The sequence below is a fragment of the Oreochromis aureus genome, linkage group 3 (genome assembly GCF_013358895.1).
Source record: "Oreochromis aureus strain Israel breed Guangdong linkage group 3, ZZ_aureus, whole genome shotgun sequence".
Classification (NCBI taxonomy): Eukaryota; Metazoa; Chordata; class Actinopteri; order Cichliformes; family Cichlidae; genus Oreochromis; species Oreochromis aureus.
In genome coordinates, this window is record NC_052944.1 from 95,904,028 (window position 1) to 95,924,613 (window position 20,586).

The window sequence follows — 20,586 nt, forward strand, 5'->3', positions numbered from 1 at the left end:
AGATATGTTAAATCGTTAAATCCTAGCTATGTTCTCCCCACTAAAAAGGTCATAAAAGCAGTGACAATGTAGTTTTTACAGAATAAAATGTGAAGAGGCAGGACTGAGGCACAAAGCCTCAGTGTGTAGCTGTCCATACCTCAACGTTACAAAAGCACAACCACTGTCCATACCCCAACCACACCTCACCTCACAGTAAATGATCATTTCCATTTTAAGCATTTCCAAATAATCATTTTCCAAACTGCCAGTATAAATATACACAGTATACTGCCATCACTACAATATACATGTTTTACACACTCCTTTTGTTGTTGACATTTACAGGTTGTGTGCAAAATGCCACACTCTTCAAATTCATGCCAACTAATATTTTCCCATCCACTAGATGTCCTACTAGAGCAAATGAAGCTTCACGAAGCTTTGCGTTGGGGTGAATTGGATGAAAAGCTTCAGTGCTTCATGAAGCTTCATCTGCCCATCACTACTACATACAGCTACTGCTGCACTGGAGGTTTGGTCCTCATAGGTTAGACAGAGAAACCCTGATCATTTCCTGTTGATCCTTCAAAATAAAATATTCGGGGTTTTTTTTTTTACAGCAAATGTAATGGAGAAACAACATGTAGCGTCTACACGGCTGACAGTGCACTTCTTCTAGTAACCTCTGTTTGCTGCTCTATGGGATTAATAATCTGCTGTCATTTAAAACTTAAATTTAGAAATTAAACTTAAAATTTTACAAAACTGACAGTAGAATTTTAAGCTTTGTCAAAACATTTTCATACATTTATATGAGAGCCCATTTCCGCCACACACACACACAAAAAGGATACTGGTGGAAACGGGCTCTTATATTTACTTTTGTAAAAGTAAAAAAAAAAAAATAGAAAGAAAAAGGAAAAAGTAAAGTGAATAATAATCTTTATATTTTATTTTAATAAATACGCATTTTGGATTGTTGGTAAATTTTTTTGTTCCTTGTTTGATCTGGACCTGAACTCTCCCTGCAGAGCACACACACACACACACACACACACACCTTTGACTTTGAGCTGCACCGTTTTTCTTCTGTTGATCCACATGTTTCCTGAGACACCACATTCATATTTCCCACTGTGTCTCTCTGTGTTTGTACAAAGGTGTTACAATCACTGTCCGTCCAAATGACTTCAGCATCTTCAGGCAGGTTTCGTGTGGTTTTGAAGGGCAGATGGACAGACTCCGCCCCCTCGTCCACCTGACTGACTGAGAGGACAACAAACAACTTGAGCTGTACAGATAACAGCAGGTTTTCAGATTGAACTGTTGTCAGCTATGTTTCACAATCTTTCCTTCCTTCCAGAACATTTATTTAACATCTTTGTTAACATTTTTTTTAAAACAGCTATGTGATAAATTGCAAAAGAATAGTTTACATGATGAGTTTCCACAAGAATTTAGAGTTCATTAAAGTGCAGTTTGACAGCCTCTGGACTCACCTCTGCACTGGACCTCAATTTGAAATTGCTGATCACATGTTTTTATGGAGACCATATTAGAGTGATTACACTGGTATGAGTCATAATTGTACCAATTTAAATATTTTCAAGTAAATGTGGAGACTTCTCAACACATTAAAAGTTAGATATGGACTCTAAAGGGTTCTGCAATGGAGCGATTACACCTTACATTACACAGGATTAGAATAAATTTAATACATTTTTCCTGCTATGCTGATGATAGTAATGTTTATCTATCAATCCAGATGACACAAACCAGTTATTTTAAATACCAGCATGTCCTATAGATATAGACCTGGATGAGGTCCTACTTGTAAATTCTGACATATCTGAGAATATTGTTGTCAAGAGATTTATTCTAAAAGACACTTCTTCAGCTGAGAGTCAGAGGGTAGAAACACACACGCTGCAGATTTTACTTGCAAGTGTGGTCACGGAGCGCTCACACGAGAGTGGGGGCCCTGTGATCAGCGCTCTGTTACCGCTCTGGTCTTTATTAATATACAAAAGTAATACAATAGTGAATACATCTGTTCATAGACAGAGGAATCTTAGTGCGTATGTATGTGTATGTGTGTGTTGTGGGATTCAGAAAGGAGTGAAGATAATAGTGGTTCAGGTCTTATTATCGCTGTGGGAAGAAACTAAGAAAGAGAACAGAAGTTTTTGTAGTGAACAACAGTCTAACACATCAAAAGGTCATCATGCAGTATTATCTCATATACAAACTTATATCATTAATAACTTATACTGACTACTAAGTACAATTTCCCATTGACAATTGTCCTCTGCATCAACGTGGGCTTCAGTAACACTTTGAAGAATCTTGGAGTCATATTTGACCAGGATAAGTCCTTCGACTCACATATTAAACAAATATGCAGGACTGATTTGTTTCATTTGCATAATATCTCCAGAATTCGGACAGACAAACAGAAGCATCCTGTCTGAATGATGTTGCAATAAAAGCTCCCTGAAAAGCCTTCAGGTGATGCACAGTGTGAGTAGTGACAAACAATACAAAGACAAACCATCCTTCTCCATATTTGTTTCTCGTCATTGGCTTTTTTTAAATTCCCGAGTTGAATTAAAATCCTGCTCCTCACACAACTTCTTGAATAATCAGGTCCCAACATACTGTAAAGCCTCACAGTATTATATTATCTGATATTATTATTACCTGATATTAAGATATCTGATATCTATATTATTATATTATCTGAGGAGAGCACTTCACTCTTATAGACTGCAGGCTCATTTCACACATATGAAGAAATGTTTACCTTCTATTGCGGCTCCTCCAACCTACGGCCGCGGCAGGCTAAACATGAGGACACAGATGACGCGCAACAATAAACGCATAAAATACACTTCTGTAACATTTGCTCCTTTATTCCACATGCACCGTCTAATATACAAATCAGCACATGGGATTAACAATTACACCAATGCAAGCGCACAGACTGCACAAACAAATGACTGCACTAACTAAAATGGCTCTAGCTAACTACTATGCCAAACTAAAACTTTTCTATGGCATCAATTAGTTCATAACCATACAAAACCATGAAGTTACAGACAAAATCTATCAAATAGCTCAAGTTGCGTTCAAGCTGCGTTCAACAGAAAGTTTTGCCCCATGCTCACCCTACCTTTCTGCTCATCAACAGCAGGTGCTGTGAACAGGTGAGTGCAACCACATTTATTATCTACCACACCCATGAGACACGCCCCACACCCGTGCACCAATACAGTGAGTCCATTTAAACCAACCCACTTAGACAAAAAGAGCAACTCATATGGCTCCTACATACCGGCCCCTAATTATTTTAGAGCAATAATTACATTTTACTTACCATGTAGGAGACATATTGATAAACATGATCAATCCTTTATCAAACGTTCAAAAAATACAACTTCAATTCAAAATAAGCAAACACACATTAATACAAATAGACACTTGAAAAAGTCAATCTTCATGACTCCTCTGCTTCCTGTAGAAGACGCACTTTAGTGATTGGCCTGTCCAAACAACCAGTCTTTGTTTTAACACGAATCCGACGCACAAGTCCTTTACCGTCAGAAATTGCTTCCACAACTCTACCAGTCACCCAAGAGTTACGAGGCGCAGAATCATCGACAACGATAACCACATCTCCAGGCATGAAATTCCGTCCGACTCTCTGCCACTTCTGACGCTCTTGAAGCTGGGGCAGGTACTCCTTAACCCAGCGCTTCCAGAACAGGTCAGACATGTACTGTACTTGCCTCCATCGACGTCGTCCATACACGTCCCCCTTCTGGAACACTCCTGGTGGCATCAATGGCTTGGTCTTAAGCAGCAACAGATGGTTAGGAGTCAAGGCCTCCAAATCATTAGGATCAGTAGAAGCTTTGGTTATTGGCCTACTGTTCACAATAGCCTCTGCCTCACAAAGAACTGTACAAAGGCCTTCATCATCCAAGTTCTGCATTTTCAAAACAGAATTTAACACCTTCCTGACAGACCTTATGAGACGTTCCCAAACACCGCCATGATGGGAACCAGCAGGAGGATTAAAAATCCACTTTATGCCCTTTTGCAGCAGCATCTCATGAATCTGTGCCCGATTCCATCCTTCCACTGCCTCTTTCAACTCAGGTTTGCCACCCACAAAGTTCACAGAGCACACTTCTTCCAGTGTAACCTCCAGGTCCAGTATTGTGTCATTTCTTCTGGGAATATTCCTGTCCTGTTGCTGTCGGTTGCCACCAAACATGAACCCAAAGTCACCAAAGAAGCTGGAGAAGATATCTCTGTGAGAGCTGTGGTGACCTTCTTGGAGCCCGTGCTCTCCATACATGTCAGACTGTTTCCTTTTCTCCTTATCTGAGAGGACCTCATAGGCTGCCCGCAAGTCTGCGAACTTGTCCAGGACTTGCGGGTCATCTTGGTTCCTGTCAGGGTGTAACTGCAAAGCCATCTTTCTGTAGGCCTTCTTAATGTCCCTGATTGATGCCCCCTTGTGTTCATTTGCACCAACGGCATTAACTAAAACGGCCATTTTAATCTGTGGATCATTTAAAGAGATCTTTCCAAAATAAAGGTTCCCTGGCCAATTAATTTCTGGTTCAGCAAGAAACTTTGGCCCTGTCAACCAGGAATCATCCTTGATGAACATGTGTTTAAGGCTCATAGTTCGCTGTTCTATGACCTTCTTATTGTTTGGCATTTTTACCTGATTGCACCTAAAAGGTAAACCAATGGTGTAATGACCATCAACCAACTTAGCCGAGTCCATCACTGACTTCATAAACTGCTGATCTTCTCTAGATAAAGCAAAGTGCTCATCCTGAATACATTCTGGAAAATCAGCCTTAATTTGACGTTCCCACAACTCATCCAATCTTGCCACTGAAATCCTATTGACAGTCACATCAAAAATGTCAGTCTTATGATCCTCTCTGAGAGGACCATTCACTGTCCAACCCAGCATAGTTTTTACAGCATAGGGACCTCCGTACTGACTTCTAACAACCTCCCATGGCTCTAAAGCCTTGGGCACATTGGTCCCGATCAATAGGTCTACCCCGGAATTTATCTCCAGTATCTTAATATGGCGCAAATGTGGCCATCTATCCAGATCTTCCTGTCGGGGAATATTGCATTGATGAACAGGCATGCTTTTCTGAGTAAATAAGTCAGGCAAGTCACAGTAGTGATCCAAATCCAAACCAGCTACTTTCAAATCTGAGACCACATAGCTACTGACCATTTTCTCCTGACCCATTGTCCGCAACAGAATGCCAGTTTTCCTTCCTGAAAGATTCAGCCTATTCATGAGCCCTTCAGTACAAAATGAAGCTGAGCTCCCAGGATCTAGAAAAGCATAAGTTATCAGTGACTGATTACCTTTCTTGGACTTCACTCTAACTGGTATTATGGATAGAGCACTATTTTGCTCACCGGCCCCAGTAACACCACTGCTTTGCACAGCAAATGAAGGACCTTCATCTGGTGGTTCTCCCCCTCCTATAGTTTGCACTGAAACACTTTCCCTCTGCTTGGAGTGGATATGTAAGAGTGTGGTGTGTTTCTGATTACAGACTTTACACAAGAGACGTTTCCTGCAGTCCTTGCTTCTGTGCCCAATGCGCAGAACCAAAAAACACACACCATTCTCTTTCAAAAAGATAATCTTTCACAGTGCAACTTTCTTTCAAATGAAGGACAAAAATCCAACATATGCCCAGCTCCACAAAACAAGCAAACCTTGGTCACAACTGAACCACTCTCTCGCCTCAATACTGGCTCAATCTTCCCTTCCACCCTGGCCACTGTAGTAGCAAAACTACTCTTCTTAGCCTTAGGGTAAAACTCAGACTTAACATTCCTCACCTCTTTTCTGATGGCTGGTGGAGGATCCTTTATGTCTCCAAACAATGGGTCACTTGCGATCTTAACTTGCTTTTCAACAAACTCAACAACATCGCTAAAACCCACTTTACGTTGGAACCTCTCCTGCAGATCGCAGGCAACATTCCTCCATTTATCCCTGAGCTTATAAGGCAACTTTTTTATAACTGCTTGCATGTTAGCAGAGACATCCAACTCATGCAAGGACTCAACGTCTCCCATTGCATTGCAACATTGCCTTAATAAAAACCCATATTCCTGCAAAGCCTTCACATCATCAGATTTTATAGAAGGCCATTTACTGACCCTTTCAATGTAGGCAGCAGCAATTTTCAACGAATTGCCAAAGTTCTCCTGGAGCAAAGATTTAGCTTTAGCATATCCATACTCAACAGGCATATACTGACAGCTTCTGACCATTTCTCTTGGATGGCCTCTAGTGTATTGCTCGAGAAAATATAAACAATCCTTAGCACTGTGAGCTTGACTCTCTACCATGTGCTCAAAAGCTCTCATAAATGTTTGATATTGCAAAGGATCGCCATCAAAGAACTGAATGTCACGCCTTGGTAGCAAAAACAGAGACTGCTGCTCAGCCAATAAAGTTGTAATTTCATTTTGTTTCTGCAAAACGGTGACTAGATGATCATGACTCTCACTACCTTGCTCTGTGTGTGCAAGATGTTTTGATTGTGCGTGAGACTGCGACATCGTCTGAGTAGTCGAAACTGCACCTGGAAATTCTTGTGGCTTCGTCTCTGACTGTTCCAATGAAATGACCTTGGGCTGAGAAATATTTTTAACCTTAGGCCTTACATCCAATACCTGCGCTTGATGATCACTTGCATCAACACCCTGATATGTTCGCTCTGGTAACACAGGTTTGAACATCGGAGCATTAGGATTTAAAACACCTAAACGCCCCTGCTCTCGTTCTAAGTACGAATTCATTCCATCAGATTTACCATTAACGGCACTTGAGACTCGGGACATCTCAGAAGCTTTCAAAACATTCACCTTTGCTGCTGAGGCTGCTATTTCAGTTTCTAAGTCAAGCAGCTCCTTTCTTTTCTTAAGCTGTATTTCTTGTTCCTCCAAAGCATGCTTTTCTTTCAACAACCTCTGTCGAACAAGAAGGGCAGCCATGTCAGCCTCTGCCGTTATGCGTGCTGACAAGGCAGATGAAACCATTGAGCCACTGAGTGATGATTTACTTTTCCTACAACTTCTGTTTCCAACATTAGAGATGCTATCACTTGGATTAACATCATCTATTGCAGCACCTTTACCAGCATTGCCGGCGTGCCTAGAAGCAGGTAATACATCAGAAGACTCAACACCAGATGGATTTAACTGTGGCAAATCAAGCTCAGACACCTGATTTTTACTCTGAGAGTTTCCCTTTGCATCATGAAGCCCTTTCTTCATCTCTTCCATAAACTCAGTATTATGTGCTCGCACACTTATAAACCAAGCAGTTTGTTTTTCTTGCTCTTCTTGCGGAAGCAAAGGAAGCAAGGTTTCATGCAGATAAGTTGCCTCACTAAGCAACACAGACAAATTCTCTAATTGAGCCTGAACAGTGGAAACATTATCCTCAGATTGCTTTAATTCTTTAATAACCTTTATGACCTTTTTAATTTTATTAATCTTAGTGTGACGTTCTGTTTGAAGCCTTTCAATCTGACTCTCCAAAGCCTTAGCAGTCGGTTTCGGCTGTCTTTTCTTTCCATCTTCATCAACACATGGTATTAATTGGTGTGTCTCCATTTTTCTTCAAAGCATTACAAAATCCAAACGCTGAACTGCACCTATGCCACACAGCTTCATTCCAAAACAAACTTAATGACATTCACTTCATAAAACCTTGGACACACACAATTAACAGGAGCAATATCCCCCACTATCTGCCTATTAAAGCTAACTAACTCAACCTAGTCTTCGGTACATACTAGCGGTGGGTATTTATGTACCTCCATACCGTCAGCTGTGAGGAAGACAAACTGTCTTAAACACAAACTGCGGCGGTACTCCCAAGCCAATGGCTTCAGCCGCCTGATGCACAATAACTAGAAAGTAAATCAGTACAACGCCTAGTGCAGCTGTACCGCTGAAACCTAACAGGGGAATAAGACTCCTGAAAGAAATCTGTTTTGTGTAGCCAAAGGCTTAATCTAAAAGCTACGTGGACAAAGGCAACAGCAAACTACAAAACTCTCACCAATAAAATTCATCTATATATAAATAATCCAATAAAACCTACAAAACGTTTTCTGTTGACAAATTATTGCGGCTCCTCCAACCTACGGCCGCGGCAGGCTAAACATGAGGACACAGATGACGCGCAACAATAAACGCATAAAATACACTTCTGTAACATTTGCTCCTTTATTCCACATGCACCGTCTAATATACAAATCAGCACATGGGATTAACAATTACACCAATGCAAGCGCACAGACTGCACAAACAAATGACTGCACTAACTAAAATGGCTCTAGCTAACTACTATGCCAAACTAAAACTTTTCTATGGCATCAATTAGTTCATAACCATACAAAACCATGAAGTTACAGACAAAATCTATCCAATAGCTCAAGTTGCGTTCAAGCTGCGTTCAACAGAAAGTTTTGCCCCATGCTCACCCTACCTTTCTGCTCATCAACAGCAGGTGCTGTGAACAGGTGAGTGCAACCACATTTATTATCTACCACACCCATGAGACACGCCCCACACCCGTGCACCAATACAGTGAGTCCATTTAAACCAACCCACTTAGACAAAAAGAGCAACTCATATGGCTCCTACACCTTCAATCAGCTTCTAATCAGTAAATATGACAATGACTGAAATAATTGGAAAGAGATCAAAAGAGTCAAACCTACAGTTTTACCTTTAACCTGTATCTACAGCACTGACCTCTGACTTTCAGCAGCACTTGTTTCTTCACCAGGATGTTTCCCTCCCTGCTGTAGACGGCGCAGGTGTAGGTCTTTGTTTCTCTGTCTGTGGTGTATTTCAGGCAGTGTCACAGTCTGGCAGAGGCAGGCTTTAGGGAGTAAAGAAGTTGGACCCAAGTGCGAACAAGCAAAATGATAAGGCTCAATATTAACTGAAAACAAGCCCTTTATTGAAGGCTGATCTTAGCAGTGAAAGCTAAAGCAAAGACAAAACTAAATCATAACCTAAACTGGGTGAGCTAAACATAACAAAACCCTGGAACATGGACATAGAGAGGTGGCATGAATGCATAATCTTGGAGACATGGCATGGAGACAAGGTAGGATAGCAGACACTCGGACAAGAAACGAATGAGACTAAAAGCACGCGGAGGTGATCAGGGGAAGTGGAAACACGTGGGGAAAACAGCTGACAGAAATGAACATAATGACGTCACAGTAGAAGAGTAAAACTGTCAGGGTCCTGGGTCCCCTGACCCAGCATGTTTAGTTCTTTGTGATTTTGCATTATTGTACTTGTGTGATTTATTCTATGGTTTCTAGTTTTGATCCCTTGCCCTTCATGTCTCTCTGTGTCCCCTCTGTTCTGTGTAAGTCTGTGTCTGCATGTTTGAGTTTCCCTCTGTGTCTTTTGGTTCGTCGAGTCCTCTGCCTTACTAGTTATGTCTCTGTTTCTTAGTTGCTGTCTCCACCGTGTCAAGTTCGCGTCTTTGTGTCATACTTCCTGTTTTACTTTGAAGGTCCGTGTCTTATGCGAATGTGTTCAGTTTACACTTTCTTGCCTCGTCAGTTCTGATTTCCCCCAGCTGTGCTCTCCTTCTGTGTCTCATTCCCCTCGTTACTTCCCAGTGTATTTAAACCCTGTGTTTCTCTGAGTCAGTGTCGCGTTGTACCCTCAACTAGCTGTGTGGTCTGCTTCCGTGTTTCTAGTGTTATGTCTCCTGCTCCAGTTTAGTATTTATTTTCCAGTGTTTCAGTCCTCTGTTCGGACTTTTGTTTGTCTTTTGGTGAGTTTAGTTAGTACGAGGTTTTTCCCAGCAATAAAGCTGGGCTTTAAGTTGTACTTCCGTGTCTGAGTCCTGCATTTTGGATCCACCACTCCTGCTTGCCTGCCTGCCACACAGCCAACCATGACAAAAACTAAACACAATGAACACAGGAACACATGACCACTTCTAAATAAAACAGGAAACATAATGAGACAGACATGACAACATGAACTTGGCAACAAATGACATGCAGACATGAAACAAAAAGGGCAGGGTAGACTTAATACAGGGGTAGAAAACACAAGGGGAAACTAATGAACAAAGAACTATAATGACAACCTAGGCATGATAGAAATGAACTTAGAAAACAAAACGCTGGTTCAAAATGACCCAGGATCGAGACACAGAGTGATGCAAAACCTCTGCAATCTTTTGAATTCTTATTCATTTTGATTACAAACTATTTGAGACTTTTGTCTTTATTGTAATTTCATCATAAAAGTGTCTTAGGTTTTCAGACCGTGTCATATTTCCTTTGATTCACAATTAATTGTTATACTGAAGCTGGATAAGGAAAAAGATAAATGCAGCACTGTCCAGTAAATTGTATTATCAAACATGCTGGTCTCCTTAAATGAAACAGGACAAAGAGAACAATGATCTCAGCAGATCCTTCATGTCCACCCTTGACTGTGGTGATCACAGAGAGGTTTCTGTGATAAGGGGGACTCAGAGGTGGTAATGTATTGCTGTTTGGTAACACTTTATAATACGACCTGTGAATACAGCACAATTATGTGCAATTTTATGTAAGATTTTAGAGTTTTTGCAGGAAACAATTGAATAATTACACAAAGTTAATGTAATTATAGCATAATTAATTTTAATTGATGAGTTACTGCATGATAAATTTCTGGAAAAACAAACAATACTTTCCCATCTTACATTGTAAGTCCCCTGTACTTTCAAGGCCACAGCCCACTTATTTTATAGCAAAGGACGCTAAGAAGGGATTGCCTACGTGCAAATTGTCTGCATTGCATGTAGACAATTGGCATGCAATGTAGGGAGAAAAAGAAAAAAGAAGACACAACTACAGCTGCAAAAGATTCATAGAAGGTTAGTATGATGGAAGATAGAGATGTTCTTACATGTGAAGAGTGTGTTCATAAGGTGGAAGTGTGAGGTGTGAGCAGCAGTATGGCTTCATACTACGAAGAGCACTTCGGATTTGAAGTTAGTTCTGATTCTATGTACATTCACTTGAATGAAAATTTAAAATGAGAAATGTTATCCTTGCTAACCTTTGAGTATTGTGATGGACCGAGGTGTGCAGGAACGTCAGGCACAGGTTAAAGTGTTTTTATTTGACCCTAAAATAAACTTGGTTAAATTATACAGAGAATTCAAAGTCTTGGGCCCAGAAAAGAGGTCAAAGTAACGAACCTCTTTTCAAAAGCTGCCAACAAACTATACTACTAACTCAAACAAACTAACCAACCTAAACGAGACAAATAGAAAAGTTAAACAGTGTCTGATCAGCCCACAAAAACACAGAAAGACGTAGATCACACAAAACCCAACTAAAACTAACATAAATTCCATTTCCCGCCATGATCCAGAGTACTGCTATTTGCAATTTGCAGGTCTCTACATAGGCTTGCTCTGCCCCTTTTCCACCTTTTAGCTCATCAACCAAGGAAACTTGAGCAGCCACTGAGGTAACTCAGAAAACAAAGAAAGATTAAATCATACATACATAACAGTGTAAACTAAAATGTGTGCACTTATTTTAGAATACAGTATTATGTGATTGTATAAGTTAATTAATTCTAAACCAAAACCAATTCTTTATCACCCTGTAAATGAAATCCTGTATTTAAAGAAAGAAAAAATGTAAGTGTAGTGTTATAGTTAATGCCTCTGCTGTAACAGTGATGTTTGGTAGATATTACCACTGTGTGGCTTTAACTGCAGCCATCACAAGTAGATTCAATTATTCTAAAATTAACATTAAAATGTTTTAACTTTAATTAATTAACTTTAGAATATCTGTGAGGTTCACCTGAGGGGGAATCTGTGGTTACACTTCAATGGATACACACAACAACAATTAAAAACCCTGAATACTGGTCAGTTTTTCAATCAGTATACTGAGTGTCATTGTGATTGTAAAAATAAATATAATCACCCAATTTCCATATCTTTAAAAGATGTATGCACATTTTATGTCACTCATCCAAGTGACATCTTCAGTCATGTGCACATTATAGATGCATAAATAATAACATTTGTTTAAATCTATTGCAAGGTTGGAAAAAAGGTTTGTACAACCTTGTGACAGGATAAAGTGTGAGAAACATGATACTTGTTCTTGGCTTAGTCCATCTCCTAGCAATTCATTGCAACCACAGACTGGTCTGCTTCGTTGTTGTTTTGTCCTGTCTGAGCAGCAAATGTCAGGCATAGTGTTGGAGCTCACTGCTCCAGGATTACAGACAACTTGACATTAACCAAACAACTGCAAATGATCATTAAAGTCTTACTTTACTGAGCTTTTTCTTTTGATTAGAATTACAGGACGCGTGGTTTGGCCCTTGCAGATATGATAGGCCAGCAACTGGATTTCTGAAGTGGTGTCTACACAACGTCAGGAAAAGGCTTCGTTCTATCAGGAAGAAGAATTCAGCACCAAGAAAATGTTCATCTTGCCTGGTGCTAGAAGATAGATTTGTTTCTGCTTTTTGCAGCAATCTAAGGTCTGTTGTTGGCTGCTTCAAACCATTTTTGTTTTTGATGCAGGTTACCCAAAGTCATGCACCCAGGTTTGGGAATTCCTTCACACTGTAATCTATCCCAGGAATAGATGAATCCCAGGACATGAAACAAATATGATCAAATGAATGAGGGCTCATTTAGCTACGATGGAAGTGTAAAATGTTGCTGATAAAGGTGCATGAAATGATCTGAGAGGGAGATTCACTCTGACCACTTTTCCAAAGTGTTGATGTATGTTAAGTACTGAAAGAATCATCAATTCATCAGTTTTTTAAAGTTAAGAGTTTTTACATGCAATTTGTTCTAAAAACAGAGCTGACATTACAAAGCATGTCTTCATGTGTGTTAACATGTACATGTGCTGTAACCAAAGACATATAGTAGATATAGTATATAATGAATTATATACTTTTTTGTTACTTGCATTTTACTTTCATTGATATATTTTGTATGAATTTGCTGTTCTATGTATCACGTGGCAATAAAAAGATTTTTTGAGAAAATCTGTTTTGAATCTAGTTTTTATAAGCTGAATTTTATAAAAAGTAGAAATCATAACCCAAAGGTTAATGGTAATATAACCTATGTGATGGGTTCTGAGTTTCGACCCAATTTTTGGTAACCTCAACTTCAAACATTGGCCACTTTAACCCAATTTTTGGATAGTTATCCTAACACAGTGTGCTGGGTCAAACCAGTAACCCAACCCTCTTAAGTTGAAACAACCCAGCATTGGCTCGGTCCATATTTGACCCAGCGTTGGGTTACTGATTGGGTCATTTTTTAACCCAGCATTTCTAAGAGTGTATAATAAAGGGATATTAGTATAAGACAAGCTTTCAGAATAAAGTCAAATGTTTGTACAAATTATTCTTATTTTTCTCATAGGGACTCGATTCAAACTGAAAACTCTACAGTAAATATCGTTTTCACTGGACCCATTTTTTAAACAGATATCAACAATCATCAGTTCACATGATCCTGAGCTCAGACTGGGATACTTATGTTACACACTTTATTTTGTTTGAACTCACAAACCACTGTGTGCGTGTGTGCATTCGAAGAGCATTCTTACGAGTACGAGAAGCATGGACAAAAGCAACAGCTTCATCTTCGCTAAAAGGTCCGATCAAAAAAAACCCCACACTAGCTGTGTGGATGAGTAAAGCAGTCCACTCCAAATGTGAATAATCAAACCTGGACTTCACTGTTGGTCCATTGCTCTGTTTGGTTTCAGTTCAGAGATGACTGTTGATCACAGCATCATGATTTATTTAAGTATGCTGATGTAGTCCAATGATATAAAGTAAAACACACAAACATGTTTCTGGGATTCAAATGTTCCTCTGTATTGGAAACAAGTGCCAACAAGGTAATGTTACAGTAAATGAATCCATGTTCGTAAGATAACATTTGACTGTCACAGCTCGTTCACTCACCACCATGTGTGCACCACACTGCTCCAAGGACAGTAGTGCATCATTCCCATGATCCGTTGTGTTTCTTCTTCACTCACAATGTGTGTATACACCTCTCTGCATTAAATCGTTAGTTATTATTAATCTCTGTCTCTCATCCACAGCGTGTCTTTGTCCCATCTTCCTCTCCTCACCCTCAGATGGCCAACCCTCCCTGAGCCTGGTTCTGCTGGAAGGGAGTTTTTTCTCCCCATCGTCACCAAGCGTTTTTTCATTTAGGGTCAGCTGATTGTTGTTGTGTTTTTTTTCTATTATTGTTAGGTCTTCACAATATAAAGCAGCTGCTTTTGTAATGTGGGGCGATATAAATAAAGCAGCTGTATGAAGCTGAATTGAACTGATTCTGTGTTTTAGTGTTTTCATGAGCGTGGCTTCATGGTGGTTTAAACACCTTTATCCTGCTATGCACCTGTGGCTAATTTGCACTTACACACTGGGTTAAATAAAAACTGGTCCTTCCTCACTCTTGCCAGAGTGTTTCAGTGAAATGATGGGTGGTGGTAGATAGATGGGAGGATAAGGCCTCCAAGTGTTTTGTGGTTTTCAGTTGTTTTTCTACAAGTGCTCTCTCCAATGGACTTTCCTGTTTTGTCTCTCTGTGCTGACAGCTCCTGCTTGTGTGCCTACTTCTATTATCAGGACTGTCCTTTAGGACAAAGCAGACTTGCCTGCCTGCTCTCCCCTGTGAAAACTCTGACTTCTGGACCCTTTTGTTCCTGAATATTTTGAGCATTTTATAAATAAACTGCTAAACTTTAATTCTGAAGTTGCATCCATTAGGTCTGATAGTTGGTTCTTAACACTGACAATCAAAATGCTTACTGCTGGTATTACCAATCCACACAGAAACTCACATATGATTTAGTTTATTTTACTCGCTGAGTTACAAGCACAGCTTATTAATTAAGCATTTAAAATGTATTATGGTATTTTACAAAACATTTCAATATGAACTGGATTCACAAAAATGTAGTGCAAATGACAAAACTGTAAATCAAACATCCTTGGCATGTGTTATTTAGATGCCTCGCTAGTTCCTTATGTTTGGGGGTGCAGTCATGAGCTCAGTGAGTTTTATTCCCCCAATTAAAGAAGCCCTAAACTTATTCGACAAGATCAATTTAACGCACTTACATTAACTTTTGTGGCTGATTCATATCAGCAGGAAGTGGGAATATTCTGGGACCAGATCTTTGGATGTGATCCTCTCCCTTCTGAGGAAGCCCAACAGCGAATCTTCTTTCTTATATTCCAACAAAATGTGTTTCACTATAAAATAGGTGGAGTCTAAGACCCTTTAAAATATAATATTATATTGAAGATGCGCGCATGCTGGTACAGAGGTCTGCAGGGGTCAGTGAAGAAGCAAATATACTTCCATAAAACACATTTCCTTCAAAGTAACTGAAAAAATTGGCACTACACTGACAGAAGAACAACACCTGCCGCAAGGACACGAACTGGACCCAGTTGATGTTGACTTGTATGAGTGGTAGCAGACAGCACTCTCCTTTTTGAAAAAGAAGTGACCTGGAAGCCGTGGATCACCCTGTGCTCTAAAGGGGTGATATGGTCATTAAGATAAGATGGGGCCTGATTATTTAAGACCTTGTATGTGAGGAGCAGGATTTTGAATTCAATTCTGGATTTAACAGGAAGCCAATGAGGGCCTGTCAGTACTCTTGCTGCAGCATTTTGGATTAACTGAAGGCTTTCCTTCATGTAAATCTGTAAAAAATTGAGAATGTTTCTGTTCTGTGTCTTGTGTGTTTTTTGCTGCTGTTACACCCAAATTTCCCCTTGTGGGACAATTAAAGGATTATTCTATTCTATTCTATTCTATTCTATTCTATTCTATTCTATTCTATGCTTTTCAGCAAGTTTTTAGGACATCCTGATAATAGTGAATTACAGTCGTCCAGCCTGGAAGTAATAAATGCATGAACTAGTTTTTCAGCGTCACTCTGAATCAGTATATTTCTAACTTTAGAGATGTTGCGCAAATGGAAGAAAGCAGTCTTACATATTCTGTTATGCCTTTTGGTCAAAAGTCAGTAGTTAGTGCATAATCTGATTCAGTTACGTAAGCAAGGTGATAAATAAGTTCAAAGTTAAGAAATATTATGTGATTCATGCTAAAAACAGTTAAAATGTGTGGGTTTGAAATTTGCTCAGAGTGAGACATCGTTATCACAAGCGATCTTTGTATTGTACGTGCGGAAATGGGAGCGATAGAGCGCTCTGATCATTAACCTATCTTTGACGTTTTTTCTCCGTGAACGCTGTGAAAAGTGCTTCGGCAGTATTAAAACAGTGACTAAGTTCATGTACACGTTATAAGTGCCCTACACGCTTGTACCTTGGGAAACGTTCGTCTTTGTAAGTATTAATGTGTTCAGAAATGACTTTTATATGTGTTTACATGGAGTGAACTGTGATGCTAATGTAACGCACGTGTTAAGCTAGGCTAATCTTTAAGTTTCTCATTAAGATGTGTATTAGCTAGCAATTTATTTTCACCTTCTGTATATTTCAGTTACAGATAAGAAATAGCAAGGAGAAGCATTGAGAGAGATAAGGCTTAAAAAGATCTTCAGTAAAATCAAGAAAAGCAAGCCTTGTGTGGAGATCTCGTCTATTTTGTTCGCTGGCTGTCTAGCTTCACATGGTCACGTGTCGTGAGGGCAGCACATATTCGTTTAATATGTGCATTGAAGGACATGTCCTGGTCAAAAATGACTCCAAGGTTCCTCACAGCATTACTGGAGGCCAAGGTAATGCCATCCAGAGTAAGAATCTGGTACCAGATTTTCAGGACCGAGTACAATAACCTCAGTTTTATCTGAATTAAGAAGCAGAAAGTTAGCGGCCATCCAGGTCTTTATGTCTTTAAGACATTCCTGCAGTTTAACTAATTGGTGTGTGTTACCTGGCTTCATGGATAGATAGAGCTGCGTGTCATCTGCATAGCAGTGAAAATTTATGCTATGTCTTCTGATGATGCTGCCTAGGGGAAGCATGTATAATGTAAACAGAACTGGTCCTAGCACTGAACCCTGTGGAACACCATAACTGACCTTAGTGTGTGAAGAGGACTCTCCATTTACATGTACAAATTGGAGTCTATTAGATAGATATGATACAAACCACTGCAGCACAGTACCTGTAATACCTACAGCATGTTCTAATCGCTCTAATAGGATATTATGATCAACAGTATCGAACGCTGCACTAAGGTCTAGCAGGACAAGCACAGAGATGAGTCCACTGTCAGAGGCCATAAGAAGATCATTTGTAACCTTCACTAAAGCTGTTTCTGTGCTGTGATGAGCTCTGAAACCTGACTGAAACTCTTCAAATAAGCCATTCCTCTGCAGATGATCTGTTAGCTGTTTGACAACTACTCTTTCAAGGATTTTTGATATGAAAGTTCGAGTAAAGGTTTAACTACGGCCGGCTTGAAGGCCTGTGGTACATAGCCGATTATTAGAGATAGGTTGATCATATTTAAGATTGAAGAATTAATTAATGGCAGGACTTCTTTGAGCAGTTTTGTAGGAATGGGGTCTAAAAGACACGTTGATGGTTTGGAGGAAGTAATTATTGAAGTTAACTCAGAAAGATCAATTGGAGAAAAAGAGTCTAAATGAACATCAGTGGTACTTAAAGTAGCTGTGAGATTTCACTCAATAGAGCTCTGACTTTTTGTCAGCCTGGCTACAGTGCTGAAGAGAAACCTGGGGTTGTTCTTATTTTCTTCAATCAGTGACGAATAGTAAGATCTTCTGGCTTTGTGGAGGGCTTTCTTATAAAGCAGCAAACTATTTCTCCAGGCTAAATGTGTCATGGTCCTGGGTCATTTGACCCAGCGTTTTGTGTTTAGTATTATTATCTTTTTATGTTCTAGTTTATTCTGGTTTTGGTTTCCTGTGTCCTCCCCTTGTGCTCGGTTCGTGTCCCTGAGTTTGTGTTTGTGAATTTCCTGTTTTACTTTGAAGGTCCCGTCTCATGTTAGGGTATTCTGTTTTACTTCCTTGTCTTGTCTAATTAGGTTCAGCTGTGTTTCCCTCTGGTGTGTCATTCCCTCGTTACCTCGTGTGTATTTATAGCGTGTGCCTGCCTATGTTCCTTGTTGCTTTGTCTGTGTAACTCGGTGTGTCTCTGCATTCTCTGTTCTCCATCCCATGTTCATCCTGGGATATTATGGTTTCAGGTAGTGATGGCCAAATGAAGCTTTCTGAAGCACTGAAGCTTGTATTGAAAAACGGTTCATTACTCGAAGCTTTTCAACACTGTCCTCTCTGGTGACATCTGGTGTCCAAAAATATGAAGAGCAGCTTGAATCCACAAAATAAAACCAACTGCTTCATAATGATTGCTCACTCTACAGAGTGGAATTCTGTCTCATATTGGGCTGCTGTTGTGTTGCTTTGAACGCGTATTTTTTGGTGTTTAAAAAATGTAGTTTATTTGTTTAATAAATAATTTTGACCAGTAAACTTTCCTTGTGTGAACATGCACCATGGTTTGGTCTTTCTTTGCTTGTGACTTCTTGACGTTGGTAAATACAATAATTGAAAAATACCATGTTACATATAACATACATATAATAATGCACATTATGCAGTATGCTTCTGCTGTGAGGTCCTGCCTCCATGTACTTATGCAATTAATCGCTAGACGGGTATATTTATAAATAATATTATATTAGGGAAATTTTCCTTTACATAATTTTGACCTTGGGGTAGAATTGATTGTGAAATGGAAAGGGAAATGCTTATGAACTTGCAAATTAAAACCATGATGCATTTAAGGAAACCCTTTTTCATTTTTATTTAAGAAGAGAATTTGTTCCACCGTGCGATGGCCGAACCTGTTCCTTTTCGTGGAGATAATTTCTCCTGCCTTAAGGAAAATCCCTTCACATGGCACAGAGGAGGCTGGAGTCCAGAAAAACCGGTAGAGATGCAGTTATACAGTCTACCTGGGCCCCACAAACTCTCAGCTGAAGGGATTAAATAAATTAAATTGCGGCACATTTTGTAGACTAACATTTTAAGATTATGTTTTAAAATAAAATATATCTTTTTATAACATTAAATGTTACGAGTCAAATGGAAGTTTTTCTAAAGTTATTTAATGATATTTATATTATGAAAAGCAGATTTTTGACATTTTAAGTTTTTTCCGTTTTCATATAAAAAAAAACAGCGCAAAAACAAAAGCAAACACCCAGAACACAAAGCTGGAAAACCCACCGACCAAAATCAACTCAAAATACTCCCACACAACAGAACCAAATCTCTCAGTAGAATGATCAGTGGTTCGCTATCTGTCACCATCAAAACACTCCACAAATCCAGCGAATGATTCACTTCCTTCCATTTGAATCAAGTACCGAAGCAGTTACGTGCGTAATGAAGCTTCGGACGTCACTGGTCACGTGACTTTTGCCAAACGAAGCAAGCCTCGACACAGTGCTTCTAAACCAGTGTGTTGTTTTTTTCGACACACGCTCCGGAGCGTCAGCTTCAAGCGGGCCATCACTAGTTTCAGGTTTGTTCTTTAGTTTTCCCAGTTTAGGTTATGTTTTAGTTCTGTACTCGACACCCTCGCTTTTGTTGTTTTCACCTCCCATAATAAAGCTCTCTCAAATTACAGCTTTAGCCAGACTTCACTAAAACCACTGCTGCCACAGTCATGATGATCTTCTAAATTTGTGACACACCATTTCCTCTCCAGCTTATGAGTTATCTGCTTTATCTGCGGCTACGTGTTTGAGAATTATACCACGGAGTCAGGTACTTCGGATTTGAGGCCTTAGTTTTCACAGGAGCTACAGTATCCAGAGTCGTACGTAGTGAGGAGGTAAAATTATTAACAAGATAATCGACCTCTGTTGGAGTAGCGTTCAGATAGCTGCTCTGCTCTATGTTGGTACAGGGCATTGAAGAAGATAACAGTGGGTGGATTATATTCTTAAACTTAGTTACGGCGCTTTCAGAAAGACATCTACTGTGATAAAGTCTACTCTCCACTGCTGTGTAATCAATTATTGTAAATTTAAATGTTATCAGGAAATGATCAGACAGCAGAGGGTTTTCAGGAAACACTGTTAAATGTTCAGTTTCTATGCCATATGTTCAAACAAGATCTAGAGTGTGATTAAAGTGGTGGGTGGGTTCTTTTACATTTTGAGAGAAGCCAATTGAGTCTAATAACAGATTAAATGCCATGTTGAGGCTGTCATTTTTAGCATCTACATGGATGTTAAAATCACCCACAATAATTATTTTATCTGAGCTGAGCACTAAATCAGATAAAAAGTCTGAGAAATCAGAGAGAAACTCTGTGTAAGGCCCAGGTGGACGATAGATGATAACAAGTAAGACTGGTTTCTGAGTTTTACAGCTGGGGTGGACGAGGCTAAGCATCAGGCTTTCAAATGAATTAAAAGTCTAGAAGTATCTCCAGATGGTTAAA

At 39.5% G+C, this 20,586-nt stretch overlaps 1 protein-coding gene across 2 annotated transcripts in view; it reads right to left on the reverse strand.

The window, feature by feature from the left end:
* Nucleotides 1–20,586, reverse strand: part of LOC116328660 — a 209,680-nt gene that overhangs the window by 77,496 nt on the left and 111,598 nt on the right. The gene's annotated exons all lie outside the window — the stretch shown is intronic.